The 10,532-nt window shown below is 48.2% G+C and overlaps 1 long non-coding RNA gene and 1 other non-coding gene across 2 annotated transcripts; both read right to left on the bottom strand.

Moving 5' to 3' along the window:
- Positions 1–172: 172 nt before the first annotated feature.
- LOC120443353 lies at positions 173–9,256 on the bottom strand. Its single transcript, XR_005615377.1, has 7 exons — positions 8,855–9,256; positions 6,749–8,174; positions 6,480–6,584; positions 6,083–6,196; positions 4,527–4,645; positions 4,168–4,331; positions 173–1,933 (listed from the first exon to the last, which is right to left on the bottom strand). It is a non-coding gene; the product is annotated as an uncharacterized LOC120443353 (long non-coding RNA).
- Positions 9,257–9,942: 686 nt separating this feature from the next.
- On the bottom strand, positions 9,943–10,015 carry trnaa-agc. Its single transcript has one exon. It is a non-coding gene; the product is annotated as a tRNA-Ala (tRNA).
- Positions 10,016–10,532: the final 517 nt, after the last annotated feature.

A 10,532-nucleotide genomic window follows, 5' to 3' on the forward strand; every position in this document is an offset into this window, starting at 1 on the left:
GATGATGATGATGCATGAAGAAGAACAGCCGTGTCTCCAGATGTTTAACTGTAAAAGAGGCTGAGTTGGTGTGGGCCTCACAGCTTCGTAAATCATCACAAATATTCAGGTGCTTCTTCTCACGACTAACATCTGATTATGAAATGATGCAATGCCACAAAAAAAGGTTTGAGTTTAGTTTTATTGAAGCCACTCTCAGTTCTCTGCTGCTGCTGCTGCTGCTGCTCAGCCTCCCACCTGCTGTGTGAAGACATGACTGAGTTCAACATCACAACTCTGGCAGCGCTTCATGCTCAGCTGAGGTCACGCAGCCCTGCAGCATCGAGGAAAACATCAGAATGACTCAGCAGGACCGGCTGAGCAGCAGGTTCATGAAACCACACAGAAACAAAACAGGAAGTAGCGGCCACACAAACTGTGGCCGCGATTACCAAACACACACACACACAGTTAATCTGATCATGCACACATGCTCCGAGTCTCTGCCTCCCTCTGGTGGTGAAAATGCGAACAGGAAGACGTTGACTTGGTTTCTGATCAGACAGAAAAAGCCAGAAATGTTCACTCTGTGGTTTCCGTGTGTGTATGGGTTAAAATAACTACTTCCTCCACAAGAAGAAACGCTGCAGCTTCATCTGCATGTCAGTTTGGATTAAAACTTCCCAAAATAACTGAGGCTGCATTTACTGAATGAACCGCTCCCCTCATCCTAAACCAGGTAAATGTTCTCAGGCTGAGGTTTCTGAGTCCATCTGACTAACCCTGAGGACATATGGTATTTTAGGAGAGAAGCATCCCCCTCCTCCTCCTCCTGACATTCAGCCTGATGGGAACAGCTGAGCAGCTCAGACTCCCAGCCTCCCTCCCTCTGCTCCATGCTCACAGCAGCTGAGGCTGCTCAACCCCACAGAAGGAGGCCAGGACAGAGTCTGTGGTGCTCAAAGGTTAAAGCTGCTGTTATCTGCAAAACTACTGGAGCTCAGGTTCATGGTTATGTCCTGAGAGCCAATCAGCACACACTCAGAGATGCTTTCAAATGATTCTGACCCAAAAATGTTTAAAGTGCGGGAATCAAGAAACGCTGCTGCAGTCAAGCAAACTCCATAGACGTGACCTGCACTGCCTGAACCGTATCCATAGCAACAAGCATCGTCAGGTGAATGTGAATGCAGGAGGACATTATTCTGTCCTGACTGACCCATTTCACTCTTCCTACGTAAAATTCTGGAATCAAAGTGCAACGAAATTTAAATCAGCTCATAGGCAGAGCAGGAAACTGCCGTTCTCCTTCGCCCCTCTCCCAGTTCCTCCTCCCTCTCCTGCTGAGTCTTGTTCTTCCTCAGCCCCAGAGACATTTCACATTTACATCACATTACACAGTCTGAGATGATGAGAGCGCCATGTACCTGTCAGCTCTGCTCCAGGTGAGGACACACACACACACATGTTACAGTTAGCTTGATAGCACTCAGACACTGTAATGAGAACATGCAGCATGGCTCTGAGGATCATGGGAAATGAGCGCTTCACTGTACAGCAGCCATGAAAATTGTCCTTCATCTTAAAACCGCAGACCAAACATCATCTACACGTTTTTTGAGGTGACACGCAGTCAGAGCTTCATGACGTTACAGCTGCCATCTTTGAAAAGTGTTCGACCCCGGGAGGCTCTTCCATCCATCCTCTCATCTGCACCAGCTGCAGTTTCCACCCCCTAAAGGAAGAAGCCAAGGCCCGGGGGCAGCCCCGCTCCCACGGGCATGATTGCCAATTTGTTGGAGGGCATGTAGCCTCTCTGACCTCCTCTGACATCCACCAGGCTCCACTCGGGGCTCCCTCGTGTGTTGTGAGGCTCCAGGACATGAACGGGTTCTCCAGCCTGGAAGGAAACTTTGTGTTTGGATCTGGCCGTGAAGTCGTAGTCGCCCACAACCTAAAAACATGAAAAAAAAAAAGGCAGCATTAAAGGTCTCCGCCTCCACACCATCACTTGTATCCACACATCCTTCCTCCATCACGTACATGCACCTCCTGGCTGTAGCTCAGGAAGAACACACATCATCATCGTTATTGAGTTTTCCTGGGCTGCTCTGAACTTCAGCTGATCCAGAGTTAATCTGTGATTAAGCTCCACTCAGTTGCTCCTTTCATAACTGCAGACCACACACAGGAAACAAAGGCAGGAAGTGACAGAGCTCAGCGAGAGCATCTTCCCTGATAGTGTCTTAAATAAAGGTCAGAACGACGCTGTGAGATGCAGATGTTTCCAGCTGCAGGCTGTTACTGCTGCAGAGGCTGATACAGCAGCATTACGCACATCATTGTGTCATCAGCTCACACACACACACACACACACACACACACACACACACACACACACACACACACACACACACCAACTCGGCTAAAAACAGCATGGGGTCATTATTACCACCTAACCTGGCTCTTTCTAACGAACTGTGCACAACAGCAACGGCACTGCGACTGTAACATCAATGAGCACGACAGCGTCTGCAGATGACACGGCTTCAGCACAAGGACGAGGAGCGCAAGCATCTACAGCACACACCAGAGATGCTGAGGAGATGAAGGCAGAGACTGCTTCTGCTGTACAGACTGCAGTTCAGCTCTAATTCTGCACTGAATTAAGCTCAGAGAAGTTCAATGCATCAACACGAATACAAGAAGAAGTACTCCGAGCACACATGTATGAGATGAGGGTAGGAAAGAACTCATCTTCTTCTACCGTTTAAAAACAGTCAGCTGATGATGGTATAAAAACTAGGTTTGAGAGGCTGGTGTGGACTGTCCCTCTGAGGTACTGAAGGACAGCGTGTGAGGACAGGCAGACACAGGCCTGCTGTTGCTGCAGGAGACGTGTGCACAAACACACTCGCACCACCTTTTTCGGACCTTTCCATGAACACCTCACAGAATATCCACGGGCTGTGGGTGGAACAGGATTCACTGCGTTTGGATCTGTCATTCTTACTGATTACTACAAACCTCTGTAAACACTGAATGAAAATGTGAAGGCTTCCTTGGCCTACTGTGTTGGAGGTTTCTTTAAAGCATTGGCAGTGTGTCTTCGGTGACGTAGAAGCCCACAGCACATGACCGAGTAAGATCCACGTGAAGGCTGTTACAGGGTGGTCTAAACACTGTAAACACTGACAGCTTAAACAGTATCCAGCATCAACAACAAGCTGAGAGTACATCCTGCTGTCTTTAAACCACCTGCTCAGGCAGAGCCGCTCCATTTCACATTACTGTTCAGGAGAAGACCGCCAAGAGTCCGGCGCTCCATCAAGCAGTGTATCAACGGCGTCACATTTGGTGTACACAACAACAAATTCAGTCTTACTGTTGTGGCCAGGGCCATCCTCTGTGCTGTTGCATGCTGGGATGGCCAGTAATGGACGGAGCTGGACTCTGTTAAGGTGGAGAGGCGGATGTTGTCCAAGATAAGGACAACACCTCCCACCCACGCCACGACGTGCTGGCCAGTCACAGGAGCACGCTCAGTCAGAGACTGAGATTACCCATAACACACCAGTGAGCGACACAGGAAGTCATTCCTGTTCGTGGACATCTCTGTGCGATTCCATATCAATAATAATAATGGATTGCATTTATATAGCGCTTTTCAAGACCCTCAAAGCGCTTTACAGTTCCACTGTTCATTCACTCTCACATTCACACACTGGTGGAGGCAAGCTATAGTTGTAGCTACAGCTGCCCTGGGGCAAACTGACAGAAGCAAGGCTGCCATATCACGCCATCGGCCCCTCTGGCCATCACCAGTAGACGGTAGGTGAAGTGTCTTCCCCAAGGACACAACGACTGAGACTGTCCGAGCCAAGGCTTGAAACGACAACGTTTCGATCACAAGACGAACTGCCGACTCTTGACCCACGATCACCTGGAGCAGAGCTGACAGGTACATGGCGCTCTCATCAGAGCGAACTATGTAAATGTTGTATTATTTAATTAGTTCACTCTGTTCTTATTGTCTTGGAGCGACTGTCAACACATAATGTCCTCAGGGATTAGTATTCTGATAGTAGCTGGATGATCGCCCAGTTAGTGAACACCTGTAGTCCTGCTCTGGTGGACAGCACGTGGTCTCCATCTCCTGGACAGTCTAATCGAGAGGAATTCAATTACCTGGAAGCAGCTCATGGGCAGTGGGGCGTGGCTTGCTGGGCTGTAGGAGTGTCTTTTGCCTGCGGTCACATCTTCTGTCAGGTTCGGGTGTGGTGAAGTGGGCGGGTCTTCTGTTGGCTCGTGATAGCAAATGAGTTTCGAGGCAGCATCATAGCCTCCCTTCCCTGTGTGAAGACGTAACATTTAAATAGTTTAATATTTATTTGTTTACAGTGTCAGACCAGCCTGGTACTCCCTCACAGAGCGATCCCATTGGCTGCTCGTCTGTTTCAGTTGCAATAACAGAGGCTCGCCAGCAGATGGCGCCACTGTTCTTCTCTCACTGTTTCAGTGCAGACGTCATAAAACCTTAGTCTCACCTCCTGCATTGACCAGCCACCTCCTTCTGTCTCCATGGCTGTTGCCTGGAAGACCATCACCTGGATGATCTTTCCAGAGCCGTGCTTATCCGTTAGCTGCTTCAGACGGCGCTGAGAGGCTGAAACACACGAGCAGACATCAGATCTCAGAGAGGGCAGAACACAATGAAACGGCTGCTAACGAGGGCTGCTGAATTACTCACACATGCTCAAATTTACCTGGAAGGTGTTCAGAAATGAAAACAATGACTCAGCTGCAAAGTTGCAGAACCAGAAGTGGCACATTCACAGCATCCTCGTCTCTGACTCGTTATCACACATGAATGAGCGCTCTGTTGACTCGCCACATTCGTATGGTAGCCTCCAACTAAGCATGACGCGACCCCCCCCCCCGAACTCCTACAATCTCAGTAGGAGTAGGTGTGACATCATCGTGTCTGTGTTGTTAGATATTCAGAGAAACATGTTTGCTGGATAATAAAATCACTGTTATACGTATTATTCTGACCTCTCAGCAGTAACCAATCAGCTCAAAGCAAACATGTCTGAGGTTACCTGAGTCTTTTGGTTGTCGTCTCCAGTTTTATGCCTTATAACAGCGGTCCCCAACCCCTGGGCCACGGAGGTACCACTCCGTGAGTCGTTTGGTACCAGGCCGCGAGAGTTGAGGCTCGGGTGTGACATTTATGGTTATTTTTTTAAATCATTTTTATCGTTAACTCGGTTTCCCTGGGTCTTTTCCTGTGTGTTATGAATAAATGTTCTTTTTTTCCCCTTTACTGGTTTTCTTTTGTTGTATTTATCTGCGACACCTTAAAGGCCGATCCGTGAAAATATTGTCGGACATAAACCGGTCCGTGGTGCAAAAAATGTTGGGGACTGCTGCCTTGTAGTACCATATCACCCCATTAGAGCACTTCGCTCTCACACTGCAGGCTTACTTGTTGTACCTAGAGTATTTAAAAGTAGAATAGGAGGCAGAGCCTTCAGTTTTCAGGCCCCTCTTCTGCGGGGCCTGAAGCTTCCAGTTTGGATTCAGGAGACAGACACTATCTCTACTTTTAGGAAATAGGCTTCAAACTTTCCTTTTTGCTAAAGCATATAGTTAGGGCTGGATCAGGTGACCCTGAATCCTCCCTTAGTTATGCTGCAATAGGAAGAAGAAGGAATAAAGAACAGACCAACATCAGCAGACCAGCATTCACTGCATCATCCTTACACAGGGGGCAAAATATGCATGTCCACCTCTACATGCACTCAGAGATCTGGCAGCCTGTTTCTGACCTATGATCATGTTCTGAGCGTGTGCAGAGGATATTGGAGGCGGGATACAGGATGCAGACCGTCTGCCAATCAGAAGATCTTTGCAAAGACAGAAGTCTGTCATGTAATCTGTAAATCTGCTGCCACACACAGGTGAGACAGCGAGAGTTTAACTGGTGCTGTTTCTGTGAGCGCAGTTAATTCTGTTCTCTTAACTGGACATGAGCTGACAGGATGCAGCACTTCCTGCACCTGTAAAGACCACAGCACTGCTCTCAGAGTTAATCACTCACAAATGTTGGGAGGATCCACTGTTGGAGTGCCGTCGTGATCTCCTTATACCAGATCGGTGCCTTTTCTCCGTCCATGTCCAAGTCAAAGTCCTCTGTGCGGCAGGACAGGAAGCCCTGCAGACCAACCACACACAAACACGTGTGTGAACTCCTGACAGAGACTCAAACTGATGACTGCATGTCTGTAATTATATGCTGCTGCAGAGGCTGACCATGAGTCACTGCCTGAAACCCTTGTTAAAGCCTTAAAGAGTGACTGCTGCTGACCTGTGCAGGCAAAATCACAGACACAAACTCATGTTTTACAAATGAGTTTATTCAGTTTTAATGTTTAGTCACTAAAATCCGGTAAAGCTTTGCAGTCAAGAGACAGGACAAAGTGTGAGCGTGAGTTTACCTGCATGTGCTGCAGGTATGTCTCCACGTTCTCCAGCAGCTCCAGGATGCCGTTTTCCAAAACATAGAAGAATCCTTCCAGGGCATCAAATTCCTCGTCCACCAGCTGCAAGACATCCAACATGACGGTATAAAGAGATGCTCTGAGCTCACACACTGCTGCGTTACATAAATCAGCTGTTGCTCTTGCAGGACATCATGCACTGCTTTGGAACATGTAGTAATGAGGTCAGTGTCAGTAGGAGCCAAAGGTTCAGAGGAGATACCCACCTGCTGTTTGTGAGGTGCAGCCAATCAGAAGACATTTGTCTAATAGGAGGAGCACCAGGATGACGTACAGAAGGATTATTGTGAACTGTGGAAGTATCATTGTGCCTGATTAGACTTCCCACTCTCCCCACTCCACTGCTGTGCTTCCATCCAACAGCATCTGGTCGAGGTGTAACTGTCATGATCCACCAGTGGCTGTCCTGGGGTGCAGTGCCTGCCTTCCAGTGGTCACCTGATCTTCACACCCATGCACACGCACCTGTGGCTCTTCACGACTTAATAACACGGACTATACTTAAGGCCCGGTTGGAGTGGTGTCCCTCGCTAGTGTTAGTGTAGCCTGGCTCAGTCTCTTGCTGATCTCCCCATTATAACACATTGTGTTCATTTATTTTGAGTATATAAAAACATCAGAGTGGGAGGAACGCTGAAAAAGCGATGGGGACGTGCTGCAGCAGCATCAGAGCATGGCTGACTTCTGACCTCTGATAATAAAGGTGGGTCTGTGCTCATGCTGGAATGACTGAGCAGTGGTTGCGCTCGCCGCTGGGAGGCTGAACAATGCACAATCCAGCAGCTCATCGGCCTCACAGAGCCGTCATTCACCCTGGCCTTCACCCTGCCCCTCCTCCTCCCCGTGTCGTGTTTCACCTCCACTTTTGCATGCTCTACATTCATCTCTTATGGAACACAGTTCATATCTCTCCTGCTCCCTCGGTGTGTTTCCACAGCTCAGCTCTGCTCACCCATAAAGCCTGATTTCATTATGTTTTATGAGGCCTCATTTCATTAGGTCAATGAGCCATTATTTAGCAGTACTAAGCAACAGAACAGGCATAATGAAAAGCAAGTGATAAGAAGCCACTGAGAGGGTGCAGGATGCTAAAACACTTACAGTACCTGCTGCACAGGTGAGCAGCAGCTTTACGTTCACCCTTTTTCTTTTTGCTTCTTTGTGTTGTCACTTTAAATCAAAGCTTGTCACTGTGACTCTATACACTTCTCTGCATTTATTCACAACTTATTATTAATGTCTGGGTCTCTGTCCCTGCCCCGCCCCTTCCTCAGCCCTTCTTCCTGATAAAAGGGAGTTTTTCCTTCTCTACTTCCTTCCCAGTTGGATGACCTGTAGCTGCTGCAGGTTCCTCTGATGGTCACTGTGTTGAGCTGCAGCAGGCGCAGGTAGCTCCTCTCAGACTCCACGAGTTTCTGGATGGCCAGCTGATAACGAGCTCTCCTCTGGGAAACTGTCCTGAGACCAGTGTCTCCAAGCAGTTTTTCTATCTTCAGGCGGTGCCTCCCCCACTACAATCACCCCTGACTCAGGCATCTCCTCCTCTGAGCTGAACTTTTTCCCTCCAGTTTGATCTTTGCTGCTTCCAGCTGCCTGACCTGCAGCTCCTGGGCTCCTCCATGACGGAGACGGCTGTGAAAGAAACAGACTGTCAGGTATTTCTTTACATGTCTGAGCATCTTTGCTGTCATCAGTCTGCAGAGCGAAGCTCAGACAGTGCAGCTCTGGAACTTGCAGACTTTACATTCCCTGATTATTGAGAGTATGGCACGTTGTCTCCGTCTCCCGTTCCACATGGGAAATATCAGTGAATGACAAAGACTCACACAGACATCCTCACCAGCCTCGCCTTACTGGACTTTAGTGACTAACAACCAGCTCGCCAAACAACAACTTCAGCTGTTGGTACAGAATGTGTTTCTATGGTCGGGACATACGAGGTTCCTGAAATGGACAGCAGAGGAATGAACCGTGTTCGTTCATAGACTACGATGACCTGGATGACTGAGAAGCTTCACAGACACTCAGGAAGTGTCCACCCCACCACCACGGCTGGGACGTTTTGGGGGGGGCATGGTGACCCACACAGGGGATTTACTGAGATTTAAAACCTGAGTTGGATCCTCAGTCTAAACAGCCCCAAATCACTGTGAACCAAAACACTGCCTCTGATGGTAAACTCCTTCATCCCTCAGCAGAAAACTGATGATTAACAAATAACCCTGATCACCTAAAACCCGCAGACTGGGTCTGAACCGGGTCAAAGCCATTTTTATGCTGACAGGGACAAACCGAGAGAAGCACCCACTCACCTTTAACCCCAAAACGGTGCAATCCCCTCAGCTCAGATCCTCGCCCATTGCACTCTCACTCGCTCCTCTCCCCGCCGCACTGAATCAAAGTCTGCTGCAAGGACAACACACACACACTACACACACACAGAGTTTAACTTTCTCCACTGACTCACACACACTGGCAGGCGTGTATGAGGAAGGGGGATGGGACGGTGGAAGGGCATCACACATGAAAACATACACACACTCGTGCTGCTGAGTAAGCTGAGTGACTGCAGCAGCTGGTGGGGAGAGGAAGTGGCGCTCACCCAGACAGAAACTAACTGGCTGACAGATCTTCAGACTGAAGTGAAGAACCAATCAGAGGACATGTTGATGAAACACGGTGAGGTCCATGCAGCAGAGCCTCAGGCAGCGGAGGCTGAAGTTTCCCTCTCACAGGAGACAAAGTGCTATGGGTCCTCCTCCTGCTCCTCCTCCTCACAGAGATCGCTCAGATTCTCTCCGAACAAACAGGATTTACACATTTCGGTCCTCTTTGACCTCCGACCCTCACAGGAAGTGAACGCCCACCCCAAACATAAAGATTTTATCCTATATTAAAGGGCAAGTGCACCAGCATCTGCCCTGAACTGCACATCCAGACTCTAACAGAGCAGCTTTGCATGACTCACAGTTCAGAATAATCCTTCTGTATCTGATACTGCTTCATCCCGTGTGTGAAAGAAAGTATCCAGTCAACTGTTGCTGGCTTTGTTTCCCCCCCGGGACTGTTTTACTCCTCAAGGCCGGGTCTCTGTGCATACCTTGTGTTTTACTTTGACAGTCTCCTGTCCAGTGTTAGTGTGAATGTTCACATGCACAGGCAGTTAAAAAGAAAAAAAGGTGGCAGGCAGTAAATCTAGTTTAAGTCGTGACCATTTCACTCCTCCATTGTTTAGGGTGATAAATGCCAATGTAGGAAGTATAAGCACAGTGCTGAGTCTAGACATATGGGGGGCATTGCATGTGGACCTTGAACTGGGACTGCTCCTCCTTCCAGTGTTACTTTACATAAGCAGGAGAAAGGAAATGTTTGTGTGTTGATGCTTAAAGGAAAGGCCATTTGGAGGATGCGGGCATCGATCCCGCTACCTCTCGCATGCTAAGCGAGCGCTCTACCATTTGAGCTAATCCCCCTGTGTCTTATGCTGGAGCGAGATCACAATGCAATGATGTGTGCCACTGAAACAATATCAAGATGCATTAGTTATTATTTGTCAGACTATATCAATCACCCATTGATGATGGCTAAAGATTAAATTGCTTTTTTCTGTGAAGGATATATTCCTGAGTCTCGTGACGTACTAATGAAAGCCCAGTAACAGTAAGGTCTGGTAGGGGTAGCTAGTCACAGGGATTTAAGGGATTTGTTCACTCGGCAAATTAAATGTTTTCATGATGAGGTTTAAAGTGAAACACCCGTTTGGAGGATATGGGCGTCGATGCCGCTACCTCTCGCATGCGAAGCCAGCGCTCTACCATTTGAGCTAATCCCCCTCTGGTTGCTTGATTGATTGATTGATTGATTGATTGATTGATTGATTGATTGATTGATTGATTGATTGATTGATTGATTGATTGATTGATTGATACTTTATTCATCCCGAGGGAAATTGGGTTAAGGCTGCCAGCCGTGCCAGCGCCATCTTACCCT

This window comes from Oreochromis aureus, linkage group 2, assembly GCF_013358895.1.
Source record: "Oreochromis aureus strain Israel breed Guangdong linkage group 2, ZZ_aureus, whole genome shotgun sequence".
Lineage (NCBI taxonomy): Eukaryota > Metazoa > Chordata > Actinopteri > Cichliformes > Cichlidae > Oreochromis > Oreochromis aureus.